Source organism: Megascapheus bottae, chromosome 2, assembly GCF_031878675.1.
Source record: "Megascapheus bottae isolate mThoBot1 chromosome 2, mThoBot2.hap1, whole genome shotgun sequence".
NCBI lineage: Eukaryota > Metazoa > Chordata > Mammalia > Rodentia > Geomyidae > Megascapheus > Megascapheus bottae.
The window spans coordinates 29,139,629-29,155,834 of NC_143510.1; the positions used below are offsets into that span (position 1 = coordinate 29,139,629).

Consider the following 16,206-nt stretch of genomic DNA (forward strand, 5'->3'; position numbering starts at 1 on the left):
TGCTCCCTGAGTTCTTCAGAGTTGTTAGGAAATGCCTGCTGACCCTTGACGAGCCTTCAACCTCCCCAGGAACCCTGTTAGGTGGCTTAATTTGGACCTGCAAAGAAAAAGCATGAGCCCACACCCAAGTGCCGCCTGGTTTCCATCTGCGTGATTTAACCACAATCCACAGCTTGCCTCTGCGGACACCGAGCACAGCTGCCAGGGAAAGTTTTCTGACCCACAGTGGTGCCCCAACAATTTCCGGTTCAGTGGGAAGCTGGGGAATGCACAGGCTCACAAGCATATGATTTCTTCATATTTCATCAGTTTTCAGGTTTTAAACAATTCTAACCAGCTCTCTCTGTGGACACAGAGCTGCTGTACTATAAGTGGAAATCATGGAACACTGAGTAATTTAGGCCAGTTTTAAATTCCTAGGTAAGCAACCAACTGGCACTTGCCTTAGGTCCCTCAGCTTCAATTTCCTTATCTGTAAAATGGACTGGAGCCAACTTCAGTGGGTCGATGGGAGCTCTGGACATAAATGCCTAGATGATGTTCTTAATCATTGTGAAGGCTCAGCTCAGTCTCTCGGCTGAACTAAAACAGGTTGTCAATCTATTTTCACACCATTGCCTGATTTAAAAATAAAAAAAAGAAAGTTTCAAAAGGCAACAAGCTAAAGTAGAAGAAGAAAGAAAATTCCCCATTACATAAATTGGCTAGAGGCAAAGCAAAAGGCTGCTTGGGTAGAACAGTCTGCTTCCCACAATTTATTCTTTAATAACTTCTACTGAACTATTTCTGGGGCACATCAAAGGACAATAACAGCCCAATGTTGGTAATCCCTCTCACATATAAAAACTTTCATTTCAGAGCGTTAAGGCATCACTCTGTCTGAGAAATGGGAATCAATAGGAGTCGGCCTACTTTTTTTCTTCCCTGTCCTGGGGTAATGGCACTGGTTTTTTCTCCCCAGTGATGCAGCACAACGTGGCCTCCGAGGGTTGCTGATGACAGTGAGATAAAGATTCTCTCTGACACTGCATTAAATTACAGAGCTTCTGTATGGTAAAGGACATAGATAGCAAGTTAAAATAGAAAGCCCACAGAGTGGGAGAAGGTCTTCGCTAACCATACAACAGACAAAGGCCTCATATCTAAAATATATTTACAGCTCAAAAAATTGAATTTCTCCAAAACAAATCTTCAAAGAAACGACCATCCCATTAAAAGACGGGCCAAAGACTTAAAGAGAGACTTCTCTGAAGAGGAAATAAGAATGACCTATGGACACATGAAGAAATGCTTGACATCTCTGGCCATAAAGAAATGCAAATCAAAACAACTCTGAGATTACACCTCATTCCAGTTAGAATGGCCATGATCAAGAAATCTAATAACAACAGATGCTGGCAGGAATCACTACTACACTGTTGGTGGGAGTGTAAACTCATTTAACCACTATGGAAAGTAGTATGGAGGTTCCGCAAAAGGCTAAACATAGATCTCCCCTAAGACCCAGCAATTTCACTATTTGGCAATTTACCCAATTATCCAGAAACAAGGACATACTAAATCCACAAGCACAATGATGTTCATTGCAGCACTATTTACCATAGCAAAGATATGGAACCAACCCAGATGTCCCTCAGTTGATGAGTGGATCAACAAGATGTGGTATTTATACACAGTGGAATTATATGCTGCTGTCAGAAAGAATGACATTGCCCCATTTGTAAGGAAATGAAAAGACTTAGAAAAAATCATATTAAGTGAAGTAAGCCAGATTCAAAGCAACATAGGTTCAATGGTTTCTTTCATTTGTCATAATTAGTATAATTGGACTCTCCTAGCAGAGCATTACAATAGGGAAAAACCTAGATATATAAGACATATAGGATGAGGCTAAATGAAAGGACCTCTAATATATAGAGATAAGAGCCATGTAGGGTGTGACTGTTGTTCTTAATGTACTACGTTATTTCTCATCTTACCTTGCTATCTGATATATTGTATATATGTTTGTCTATTTGAAACAGGATATGGAAAGGGGGAAAACAAGATGAGGGGATGGGGTGGGGAAGGGAAATGGGACAAAAACCTGAGAAGGGGTAGCAATGATTGTTAAGAAATGCACCTTCTATCTGGCAAACATAATGTAACCCTTCTATTAATTACAATAAAAATTTTAAAAAAATTTCAGCCTAACTGTAGGATTAATTTTCTTTAAAGGATCATTCTACATTCTCAAAGGCCAGAATCAATATATTTTTTCAACTTTATTAATAAGATAGACAGGTCAAAGGCATCTTGTAGCATGTCCCTAGAGAAGATGAACTGTAAACTGCATCTTACAAAAAAAAGCCAGTGGCCAATTTCTGGCCTCCCCTACATTTAATTACTTAGCAACTAACCCAACATTTGATCAAATGACCAGCTCCTTTCATTCATGAGTCATTTTTTTTACATAAAATCCTCCAAATACTCTGCTTCCTCTACTACAACTGTTCCATTCATCTTTGGGGAGTTTTATAGGGATCTGAACCCCTTTTACTTATCTGCTACATGTTTCTTCTCTGATATTATACCCCAAAGCCTGAAAGTTTCATGCACAGTGTGGACACTATAACTAGAATCACCTCAATGACTCTTAGTATTTCCTTTTTTTGGCAGAGACAGAATTTGATCCAAGGCTGCCCAATGCTGACCCTGTACTAACAGCCTTTTCGGGTAGCACGGAAGGAAGATCACAGGATAAATGTCCAAGAGTAAGGCTGTGAAACTTTCCCTAAAGTGGAAGATCGTAAATATGTCCAGCTTTGTGACCTACTGCTGGTCTCATGCACTCTACAAAATAAAAAAAAAGTAAATAGGTAACACCATTTTTAGCTCAAAGGGTCACAAAAACATACACAATAGAAGTTGGCCCACAGGCTGCCGTTTGCCAATCTTTGTGCAAGTGAACAGAATAGAGAGTTCTGTTGATTCTTGACTTCATCCTCAGGTCCTAGAATCTGATGCAGAATCAAAATTTGTGGGATCCTCACAAGCAGACACTCTTGGTTGATAAAGCGATTAAGCAGAGACAGAATCTTGAGAAGTTCCCACACACAAGAGTGGGAATAAGAGAGCTAAGAAGGCTGTGCTATTCCCAGTTCAGGTGGAAAATCTGCTTTAGCAGAGGGAGAAAAGCAGCTGCTTCCCCTCACTGGCTTCTGGTTCTTCTGCCCTGCTGAGACTGTCTTTTGGGTACTGTAAGACAAGTGAGTTCTTCACAGCACGAGGACACTTTTAGCTGTAGGACATCAAGGAAGATTTTCTCTTGGTCTTTTATTCACTCATTCACAGAAAGGGATATCCTGTGACCTGCTTTTTTACTCCAAAGTAACAGAGGCAGCCACGTGGCTTTCTGCCTTGGTGTGATGAAAAAATCTCCTTAGCATCTCTGACGCCATGGAGTGGGGAGGGCACATTTCTACTTCCAGGTTTGGGTGGGGACGGAAGTGGGGTGCGGGGGAAGGTTCCCTTGTAGACCAGCTGTGAAAATCCCAGAAGCACCAGGGAATTGCTAAAAGGAAGAGGTTCCTGTTTCCATCCTTTGAGCCTCCTGTCCTGAGATCACTTCTCAAGGGAAAAGTTCTAGGCTTTGTGCAAATACACTGTGGCACTTGTCCATGTCACCATTGTGAAATATCTTGGTGGAGGGATGAAAGGACTTGCAATTTTAGTAGAATGTACAGAAATGCTAGATGAATGATTTCAGATCAATAACTTAGCCAGTTTACATGTCTTTTTTTCTTTTTTGTCTTTGTCCTTGATGATAAATAAGCCTGTCTTTTTTTTTTAACCAGTTCATCACTAAGCCCTATTTTAGACTTTCACATGAAGGAAGGGCAAAATGCTTACTTATTGAAAAATCATTTAAAAAATATACAATGACCATCATGACTGCTGTCTTCATCTAGATAGATGCATAATAATTTCACTAAAATGAATTGTTACAATCACTGTTACCATTATTGATAAGTAACTACACCATGAAACACATCAATGTAACTTCTGCATTGACTTTCTATTAAAACACCAATGGGTCAGACATAATGCCTAGATTTTTCAAACTATCCAAATATGATTCATCATCAACAAAAAAGGAATAATGGAGTGAAATTCATTGAATGAATGCAAATCCATGACATTTTAATTATATTTGTAAAAAAATTGGTCACCTTTAGAAGTTAGTAGAATACTAACTGATGATTCGAAAACTATGAAAATTAAGACATTTAAAGTTGACCAAATAGGCATTCAAAACTAAATTCTTTATTACACTGAAATCATAGCTAATAAAAACAGAATGATGTAATTCAAAAATCACCATCCTGATGGGACAAAAGGTGAACAAATGCAGCAGTGATACTCACTAGATACTTTGTTGAAATGAACTACACAACTTGTGAGTGGGGTCTCGAGTGAAAAACTGGGAGAGAGCGAAGAACTGGGAAAGATATTAACTGTAAACCCTCTGTACATCATCTTGACAACAACACTAAAAAAAGAAAAAGAAATTCACCATTTCAAAACTCTTACTGAAATAATGCACTTAGGAAAACTACCAACAATGGCTGTGAAAACTGCCTTCCAGCCTGATGAGGAAGTTGATATTGAAGGCATCTCAGCAACAACACCTGAATCTAAGGATCAATTCTAATCTAACTGAAAGTGGGAAAGCCAGACATTACATCAGTGGTTCCCATATTTTGCTTCACAGGAGCATCACCTGGGAGCTTTCAAAAGTCCCAATGTACAAGTCATGTCCCAAAGCAATTAAATCACAATGTCTGGGGGAGAAGTCAGGCATCAGTAATTTGGTTTTTCCTCTTTTTCAAAGATTTCCCAGGTGATTCTAATGTGGACTAAAGGTTCGGCCAACATTTCCTTTTATGACTGAAGAGGTCACACAGTAGGAGATATGTAACATTGACTACAATATGATATTAACTAACATCCTTTAACTCCTCCGTGTATTTAACCTTTGGTACATTTAGTAAAAGCATGAATAATAAAAAATAACATGTTAAAGATTAACAATAGAAGAAAACAGAGCTATCCAAAGCATAGCAGTACTCAAAAGGATGGAAGAGGCCTTTTCCCCCCACTTCTCTCAGCAAATGCTATTTTTATAAAAGAGGGTGTTCAGAAGATCTTTCTTAAAATATACTTGGAAGTGTCATGATTCTGACAATATGAGACTAATTCTCCTATAACCCACAAATATAATAACCACATCAAATGTAAGATGAGCTATTGCAAAGCACTGCAGAATAACCAAAGAGCAAGGATTCAAGTATCCTAGAATTCAGCAGAGAGTAAGAACCCATTGAGGTGACCCTGTATTTAAAGGAATGTTTTTTTTCATATATTTTTTATTGTAATTAATAGAAGGGTTACATGATATTTGCCAGATAGATGGTGCATTAATTCCCATGTATTGATACCCTTTCACATGTCTTGGTCCCCATTTCCCTCCCCCCACCCCCATCCCTCATCTTGTTTTCCCCCGTTCCCTATCCAATTTCAAATAACCAAATACAAATATATCTGATATATCAGGTAACAAAGTGAGATACTGTGACAATATGAGATAACCAAGGGACAGCAAAAGAGATGAGAGATAACATAGTACCTTAAGAACAACAATCATTCATTATATGGCTTATGTTTCTATATCCTAGAGATCCTTTCATTTAGCGTCCTACTATATGGCCTTTTGTATCAAGGTTTTGCTCTATTGCAAATCTCTGCTAGGAGAGCCCAAGGTTTCTACTGATTATGACAAATGAGGGAAACCATTGAGCCTAATTCTTTGCATGCTAACTATACTTACTATTTGCCACTTATATTTTTATTTCAAAATTCTTGTCATGATTTTGGCTGTGGAGTGGTCTTACAAGGTGAGCTTACAACAGTTGCATCTTATAGTGATTTTGATTCACATTTCTGGTGATACTAGTGATGCAGAGCATGTTTTCTAGAAATTTTTTTTACCTCTTTGTATTTTTTGAACGATGATTATTCAAGTCCATTATTTATTTTTCTTTGGGTTGTCTTCTATTTTGATTTTTGAGTTTTAAATAGTTTATACATTTTGGATACTATATCTTTATTGTATTATCAGATACATATATTTCTCTCATTATGGATTTTCTTTTCATCATAAAAATTTGGCCTTGTTTTAAGACCACACTTTTCCATCATTCTTAGATGTGAGAAGAACCGATGTGATCTGCATCAACTCTAGGTGGGATATCTAAGAGCTAGTGCACTCTTTGGCTTAGCTATTTCTGAGTTCTACAGTAACTAGGTAAAACTCTAGATTATGCTGCTCTGTCTGCTTTCATCTTGGAATGAGGATGCCATAAAGCAAGATCTAGCAATTGACCCAAACAGGACATGCATTATAAGCCAATTGCAAACATCGGATAAGTCATAAAAGTTGTTAGCTGTTCATTCATTAGTTCAAAAAGTTAGATAAATAACAAATGGAATTATCACATTCAGTTGGTATTTCAATGCACAATGGTCCCATAATTGAATGCAATAGTAAGGAAATTGTGGATCTTGTCCTATGTTAGCACTCTGAATTTGCTATTGGTCTTCCCCAGGGGTTTTACACAATTACTGGTTAACTAACATTCACTACAGAGTCAACCTTCCCCATTATATGAGTATTACAGTAATCTCTTCTGAATAATGTACTTGGTCTTCTCTCTGGGTTTAGTGTTTTCATCTGTGCATTCATAGTACTCAGAACATAGCATATAAGCTTCCTGATAAGAGAGATAAAGGAACATTTTATCTGAAGAGCATTTGCTAATTTGCACTGGCAAGTTTGATTTATTAAAAATTCTAGAAAATGCAAAACATCTATAGTGACAGAAAGCAAAAGAATGGTTGCCCTCATGCTAGGAGTAGGCAGACAGAATGACTACACTGCGGTACAAGGACAGCTCTCAGGGCACTGCAATAAAAATGTTCTGTTTCTTCAGTATGGCATTAGTGAATTCATAGGTGCACATTGACTGCACTACAAACTTTCTAGGGGCATTGTTTTTTTGCAGAAAACTAAATTTCAGTAAATTAACTTAAGAAAATGTTTGAATTTCTACCAAAACAACCAGATCAAAAGAATAGTATTTTACACAGTTCCACTTATCAATGGCCCATGACTTACAATGATTTGATAGAGGATATTTTTACTTTATAGCTGTGTGATAGCCATATGCTACCTTATGCTTGAGAGAGTAGCTACTCTCACAAGACTATTGAGTAAATACTTTCTCAATATAGTGGACAATGGCAGTGAACCACAGCAACTAGTCTGATCACTCCAGTAGATAACAGGTCCTCTACAGTGTGCCCTGTGAATGAGGTATGATGTCTTTTGGGGTAGGTATATTCAACTTATTTAGAATAGTTTCTACTTCAAATGAGTTAATAGTACATAACCCCTTTGTAAGTCAAGGAGCAGCTGTATCTAATATTCTTAATTTAAAATGACAGAACAGTAGCATTCTTTTTGGTGTACATCTCATAACTGGAAACCTTCTCAGTGCTAGAGTTGTACCATTTTTTGTTGGAGTTGTATCTGTGCGGACTGTTCCTTTAGGGGAAATAGTCATTAAGCTATGCTCTGAAATATTTCTATGTGAAATAAGATGAGTAGGACTGGCTTTGAGTATTTCAGCATAAAGGAAAGGAAATGCATTTCTGATGGGAGTTGGGATGATCAACAGCGAATGCTGGGTAACAGGCTCATAAAGGTCCATTATGCTAGTCTTACGCTTTGCATAAGAATACTTCTACTGATATAAAGTAAAAATAAAAATGCCAAAATAAAGTGAGGTACGAGATGGGGTAGAGAGCCACGGAATGTATGAAGGTATCCATTTTGTCCATGGGTTAAATCCTATGCTTTCTAATCTGAAATATAAAATGGCTACAGCATCAGAATGCTCATCAAAAATCTTCTGCTGCAGATCACACCTGGCTAGAAATTTCATAGGAGCCCAGAAACACGACAAGAGGTAAAAACTAAAATAAAATAATTGAGATTCTAGTTAAGCCCTGAATGATAGCTAGGCAGATATATGATGACAAGGAATACACTTCTTCCTTCCAGATACACATCTATTTTGAGTCTGAAGTAAAAATGTGAGCTTGTATAATCCAGGGAATTCCCCCAATATTCTTTTACTCTTGCGTTATCTCAATCTAATGCTTACCAAGGATTTAGAAGGGAAAGAAGAAAATGATAGTTAGGAAAACAAACCCTGACACAATCATTCTGAATCATAGCTAAAGTGAGTTTTGAAGAGAATTAAGTAAATAACAATTGTTGGTGGCACTAGTAGTGTTATAAGTGAAGGACAGTAAAGCAACCAAGAGTAGCTATACCTAGACATCTTTAATACTCCAAGGCTAAAAAAGCAATGGCAATAAGCATGAGGTTGGGGAGCAGGAGGTACAGTCATAAACTAGAGCCATGACGGGACTCAGAGACCGAGGGAACACAGTGGGAAAGGAAGACTGGTCACTTCCTGACCTCTTTTTGCATTCTCCTTCCCATTGATCAAATCTGATGGAACCATAGTCATAAGACCAGGGTATGAAGTCTCTGGAGGTCAGGTTCCTGTGTTACCAAGGAGGACAGAGGTTGTCCAATTAAGCAGAAATGTGGATATGAAGAATAATAAGCATATCCCCCAAGGGAGTATTTGTACCCCAATAAATACATCTACCTATCAAAGCAACTAAGAGCTAATCGCTGATACAGTTGGGCCCATAGTTTCAGATCCTTAGTTAATGTGGATCTCCATAAGAATTTCATGAGACTGATAACCATGAGTGATCTAAGGTTGTTCGCACAGCACACACAGAGACACAGGCTTTCCTATTAGGGTAAACAATTTCAAGCTAAATACACAGAAAAGTAAAGCGAGATGGCAGCATTGTCCATAGGCTTTTCCCATAACTCAAAGAGAAGGATTCAGCGAAAATCATCACAATAAAACACAACTCCTAGGTTGAATGCAGATGTGGAAAAACATAATATCGTGAGGGCAGCCTTGGAATCCTTATCATTAAGATTGTCTGCCATTTTTTACCCCTCTCCCCACTCCAGTATCTTCCCCTCACTCTCCAGGGGCATGGAGTCTTCTTTTGGCTACTGGGGTAATGCTTCCTCTAGCTATGTCCTTTGCACCTGAAGCTTTGTCTGCCCTTAATATGTTTTCTTGATTTCCTCCACTTGCTAACTCCTATCTACTCTTACCCTAGCCCAATTGTTACTGTCCAACAGAAGCTTTCCCAACTTCTCTAATGAAGTCAAAGCCCCTAAGACATGCTTCCATAGCAACCAGAATCTTCCTTCATGAAAGCACTTTCACATACAGTGGTATTACAGCTCAATAGCATCTGGATACCTGCACCATTGTTCCTATGTCAAGGACTGTGTGTGTCTTTGTACAAACCTGCATTTTTTTCAAGGCCTTACAACAACACTGCCTGGTTCATAATAGATATTGTTGAATTAATGAATTTTCATTACCACAGACAAACAGATAGACACATAGACAGACAGATAGGGACAGTGGTATAGAAAGGAAGGACAGTTTCCTATCCCAGAGAATTTGTTCTTTCCTTCTAATATACAACATTTTTGTGTTTCCCAGAAGTAAATTAAAGGGAACTCTTGAGAATCTGACCTTCCCATCTCCCTATACTGTTTCATTCTTTACAATCTTTTTTTTTTCATATCATGTGGCTTGAATTCAGGGACTGGGCACCATCCCTAAGCAATTCAGCTCAAGTCTAGTACTCTACCATTTTGAGTTACAGTGTCACTTCCAGTTTTCTGGTGCTTAATTGGAGATAAGAGTCTCATAGACTTTCTGCCTGGCCTGGCTTTGAACCATGATCCTCAGATCTCAGCCTCATGAATAGCTAGTATTACAGACTTGAGCCATCAGTGCTCAGCTTCCTTACAGTCCTCAGTGTAGTTAAAGATCTTAAAAAATAATGTTCACATTATACTGCAAACTGATATATGCTGCACTCGAAAGTGATCTCATAGTCCATCTAAGATATTATTCTAAGAAATCACTTACATTCTAGGTGAGAAATACCCATAGTTAGTATTATCTACTAGGGAAAAAAATAGCCACAATTCTGTAAGGGTTTTGAGCAAGGGTTGAGGCCCAAGGGACTTCAGTGATTTCAGTGATTTGGAATGCTTAGAGGCAATCTGATTAACTGAGATTTATCAGAACTTCACTCAGTGACTAGGATCATATAAACCTTGATTTTCAGAGTAAATAACAAAATTCTTCTATGATTTTCTCTTTTGAACACTTGACATGTTTTCTTATGGCTTAATAAACCTGACTAAATTTCTACTTCATTTTATATTGAGTTCAAAAATTTTATGACATATGGCAGGTACTGAATAAATATATTCTATCTGGTCCATTATTTATTGCTAGTTCTCACAATCCTTAGCAGAGTTGTCCTCATGTAGAAGAGAGTTTGGTAAGTAAATGCCAGGAAAGATGGAATTATTGAACACGTAGAACTTGGAACCTATTTTACAAAGAGTTTTACTTTAACAACCACTCTAACCAATACTTACATAATACATACATTTTTCCCACAATCCTCTCAACAATCTAATGCAAAGAGTTCTTATGTCCAGACATAGACAGGGTAAGTGATTTCTTGAAAGTTTTAGTACGTATTTCAAAATCTATACTAGGAGCCTTGCTCCTTGTTTACCTGATTTATCCAAAACACAGGAAGATGCTCAAAACTTTGCTTTTAAGCCTAAAGTTCTGCTTTAAATGAAATATTACATAGAAAGCCAAGATCAGATAGAAATATGTAGACCTGCTCTAGCTCAAGAGGAATTAAACAATCTGGGACTTCATTTTACCCTTCATAATCTTGATGTTGCAGCACCTTAAGAAATTCTAAAAGTTTCTGTAGATAATGAGGGGAAATTAAGTTACAAACTAGGAAATTGAACTGAATTGTCTAATACATAATAGCTCTGTCAGATCTGATTAGCCTGAGTCCAGTGTTCATTTACATAGGTGCATAGATGGATATTAGAAAAATGGTCACTCTTTAAATTACACTCAAACTAAACCAGGCTGGGTACCTGTGGCTCATGCTATGATCCTATCCACTCAAAAAGCTGAGATCTGAAGATAGTAATTCAAAGCCAGTCTAGGCAGGACCCTTAGCTCCAATTAACTACCAAAAACTGCAGGTGGAGCTGTGTTACAACCCATAGAGCACAAAATCTTAGGGACAGCACCCATGCCTTCATGTCCTGTGTTCAAGCCCTAAGACAAGAACTCCTCCCCCAACACACACACACACCCTCAACTACAACTCTGATTCTATTTGGATAGCTTTCATGCAGGGAAACTCTTGGAAGTTCACATGATAATGACCCTAAGTTATCTGAGGCAAAAGATTCTTTTCATTAAGTCAATCTTGATTTGCAAATACTGGGCTACATGACTATAACTATGCTAAACTAACACATGGATCTAGGATCATTAATACAAAGAAAAGTTCTTTGCATTCCTAGGCCTATGTACATGTTTTTCATACACAACTGTGCAAGAGTTTTATATTTGCCTATGTTTTAATCAGCCACAAAGTCAACAGTAATCATCTCAGATCATCAACAGCTTCATTCCTTACTTTCATGGCAGGAATATCTACAATAACTATTTCCTCCCAACCAGAAAGGAATATAACTTGCAGAATGTTTCTTTCCCTGTGGAGATAACTTTTTTCTTTTCTTTTTTTAAAACTTGTGAGATGGGGAAGGCAAGTGTGTTTTGCACTGGTAAATTATTCTAGGACCTTATGTATGTTTGGTGGGTTTGAGGTTACAGTGTGTACATGATATACTTTCACCCAGGGAAATAATGACCACAAAATGTGGGACCATAGCTCTCTTTGGTCCCCAGATATATCTTCTTGAATTTTCTTTCAACACATATGCAAAACAAGCAGACAACTATTCTAGCATCTTTTACCTACATTTCATGAGTATGCATGTGTATATATGATATTTTATTTCATCATGCCATTTCTATAACAACTTCAAATAGGTGATTGTCACAAAAGAGCCACAGCATTCGTTAATTCAACAGCAATCTTCACTATCACTGATGTCCATTGATTTGGATGAGCTAATTACTATACATGAACCTACAGCCAAAAGTTAACCTAGAGAATTTTCCAATCCATATGTTCCCAGAGTAGAATAAATAAAAACCTCCTTGAAATGTGTAGCCTTGAAATACTCTCACAACATACTTCTCGCACATCAAATTACTCCTAAACTACTAGCTATTGGTGACATGCCTGACACTGCCCCAGATTTTTACAACTTTTACAAGAACCCAGATGGTCCAAAGGAACTTTACCAAATTTAGATGTTTGATAGTTTTTAGAACACTTTTAACAATTGGCTCAGAGTTATATAAGAAAGCTGCTTGGCTGTGTTTGCAGCTAAGTGAGGCAGATAATTATCCAGTGCTTATTGAAAATTAGTGCAGACCAGGAACACAAAGAATTAATACATATATACATTTCTACATATGTGTATCTAAACACAAAATGATAAAATGTCTATTATGTATGGTTACCTCTATCCCATCCATCTGACTAAAAAAGATGTAATAGTTTAGTTAGATATCCAATCAACATCGTTTGCCTAAAGCTGTCAAACATAAAACATTTTGGATGTACTCAGAAGAAAATGCAGCATAGTTTCAGATTCAGTTCCACACAAGATTCATTTTACCTATTATGTTGAAGGATATAAAATAACATAATCAGCTAAAATGAAGACTCCAAAGATGTGCTAAGAGAACTTCATAAAAATAAGAATCTTGATTTCCTTCCAGGAGAATAACAGAAAAAAAAATATATGTCAAAAGAAAGATCCTCACCCATGTTCTTGAAAGGCAGTAAGAAAAAGGCACTACTCAAAATGAATAGATAAAAAAAGCAAAACCAGGGCTGGGAGTTTGGCCTACTGGTAGGGTGCTTGCCTAGCATGCACGAAGACCTGGGTTCAATTCCTTGGCACCACATACATAGAAAAAAAGCCGGAAGTGGTACTGAGGCTCAAGTGGTAGAGCTCTAGCCTTGAGAAAGTCCAAGGACAGTGCTCAGGCCCTGAGCTCAAGTCCAGGACTGGCAAAAAAAAAAAAAGCAAAACAATAAAACAACAAGGATTATTTTATTCTTTTCAACTAGTTTCAGTTCAACACAAAATACTTATCCTTTTGCATTGCTTCTTAATCTACCAGGAACAGAGAAAGTATGTATTCTTTGAGTTCCAGCGCATGTGTTGCAAAAAATTACAGTGTTATCATGCAACAATTGTACTTGCTCAGAAATGCATGTGCCTAAAAAGCAAGAAATGCTCCCAGATATGGCAGTAACTTTTCCTTTAATATGACACATTTTTCTTAACGGCATCCCTCTGCTACCTCATATTCTTTTTCCATGACCCCACATGGTTCTCCACAAACACATCCTCTCAGCAATGAACAACATGAAAAATAGGAAAAACCCCTACCTGAGACAGTCCACTGTTTTTATACTTTCTTTAGTACACAGCAGAAATATTTCTTTCATGCTAGCCATTTTGCGTCCCCATGCTTTTAATACTCTGCAACCTCATAATTTATTTTTCTTTTTTTTTTCGGACTGTGAGTCAAAAGCAACACAAGGAGAAATAATGGGATCAGAAACTAGAGCAGCTTTTCAATATAAACTCCACAAAATTCAGAAGGATGTCAAAAATGAAGAGATCATGTTGGTTCTTCCTAGGAAGAAGACTGTTCCAATACTCAGATCCACAGTGCGACCTCTTTCCACTGTCTTAGTTTGTCCTCTTCTGCTACCTAATCTCCTTGACACATGTTCAAAGCTTCACTTAAGATAATCTCTGGCTCAAAATAACACGAGATTGTTTAAAAAGCAGTTTGAAATATAGATTTCAATTAATTCTCTCTGATTGTTGGATAACTTTAAGTCCCAGCAGTATGTTATTTATTTATATCCAACCCTTCTTCCAAAAATAACTCAATATGTCTTACAGAAATTTGTAGAATATAACCAGCTAAGAATAAATCCAAGAGGGGAAATTACTGCAAAGGAGAAAAAAAGAGAAGAAATGTACCCTATTAAAAGTACCTATTCTACAGGCACTGGTGGCTCACACCTGTAATCTCAGCTACTCAGAAAGCTGAGACCTGGGGATCACAATTCAAAGTCAGCCTGTGCCAAAAGTTTCTGAGACTCTAATTAATCACCAAACAAGCTGAAAGAGGAGTTGTAGTTCAAGTGACAGGGGGCTTGAGTCAAACAAGCTCAGCGACAGCAAATAGTCCCACAGTTCAAATCCTAGAAAAAACAAAAACAAACAAAATTGAAGGGAAAGGAAGTATCAACAATCCAAAGGCATCTCCTGGAGGGATTTTATACACCAAGAAAGAAATTCACATACCTGGTGATTTAACAGCAAATTTTATACACAACACAGTAATAGCAACCCAGCAGAAATACAATATGGCTCAAGATGAAATGTTAACACGGGTTTGCAGGAAGAGATAAGCCATGAAATTTCCTTTATGATGTCTCAATATGCAGGGCTGGGATTTCTAAAGCAAGCCATTCCTATGTTTTTCAAAGTTAGGAAAATAAGAGAAAGAAATTTGGAGAGGATCAGCGAAGAAGAGATGATAGCAGATGGGTATGAAAGCAGGCGAGAGGGAACCCGGACAAGTTGATAACAACTTAGGTATCATTTATTAAAGAACTGAAAATAATTTATTGCATAATCGGATGCTCAAATTCATACATCACCTGGACCCAATTGCGCTTCTGTTGTGTTATAATGCAATATAGTATAAATCAATTGGCTCAGAATTTAAAATTAGGGCCCAATTACCTGCACAAGGGAATCATAAATCCAACTTGTATTTTTCTAACAGGGTTAACAACTCATGATGCCAGCTTCAATGCAGGAAAATCAATTTTTCTGGGCTTAGGAACAATTGTGCATGGTATTTTATAGCCCAGGTCTAACATACCAGGTGGAAAATCTGGAGGTGGTAGTGGGAGGTGGGAGCGCTTGGGGAAGATAAAAGCCTAAAGGGAAGCAAACTAACACAGTATATCGAATGCTGCTCAAAAAACCCACCTACATGCCAGGTAAATCAAAATGGGGGCACTTCATGTGAAATAGACAGCCAGACCGGAACACCTGTTATTTGGTGAAGTACAGGAGGAGTAAAGGCAAAAGTGCTTTTCTTGTTCCACAAAATCTATACCCTACCCCCTCAAGTGATATCACATGCTAAAGGCGAAGGGAGTCTGAATGCAGTTTGAAAACTTATTCGACCCAAGCCTTCCTGAATGAGACCACAACTGCATTAAGCCAGACACTTTTCACTTTCAGCATCCTGACCTTTGCTTCAAGGAGGAACTAGTGAGTATTCACTGGGTAAGAAGAGGGTGCGTACTGGCTTGAAGGGGTGGCAGAAGAACACATGATAGAATCGCCACACAGCTCAGTTTAGCATTTCATATACAATGTAACATGTACATATGTAAACATGCACATATATAAAAACGGGAAGCCAATTAGTGATTCCGCTTACCTAAACATTTATATGCAGATATTTAGATGAAGCTGGCGATAGTAGTGCCATGATATGAGCCTTAAAGACAATCAAAGTCATTAAGGACCCAGAATGGCTACAAATAAATACATAAATTCATTTCATATTCTGCAAAAAATAAAAATGGGAGTAAAGGAGAACAGTGAAATCTGAAATCGGAACTTCATGTTGGTAAGCAAATATCCTACCACTTATGCCATGAACCCAGTCCTCTTTCCTTTAATTTTACCTTTTTTTGTCAAGTAAGGTCTAGCACATGCTGTTGCTCAGGGCTGGCCTTTGCAATCCTCCTGTGCAAACCTCCACAGTAACTGGGATTTCAGTAGATAGCCATCGTACTCAGTCTACAAATACATTTGGGGCATTTTTTTTATTTTAATAAAATTCTTCTTTAAAAAGTAAAGAAAAGCAGCCGGGTGCTGGTGTCTCAAGCCTATAATCCTAG

General features: G+C 37.7%; 1 protein-coding gene and 1 non-coding gene across 8 annotated transcripts in view; one reads left to right on the forward strand and one right to left on the reverse strand.

Moving 5' to 3' along the window:
* Fhit (fragile histidine triad diadenosine triphosphatase) overlaps positions 1-16,206 on the reverse strand; it is a 1,032,375-nt gene that overhangs the window by 726,636 nt on the left and 289,533 nt on the right. The window lies entirely within an intron of this gene.
* Positions 15,717-15,845, forward strand: LOC150066630 (small nucleolar RNA SNORA33). The gene has a single exon (XR_016534659.1). It is a non-coding gene; the product is annotated as a small nucleolar RNA SNORA33 (small nucleolar RNA).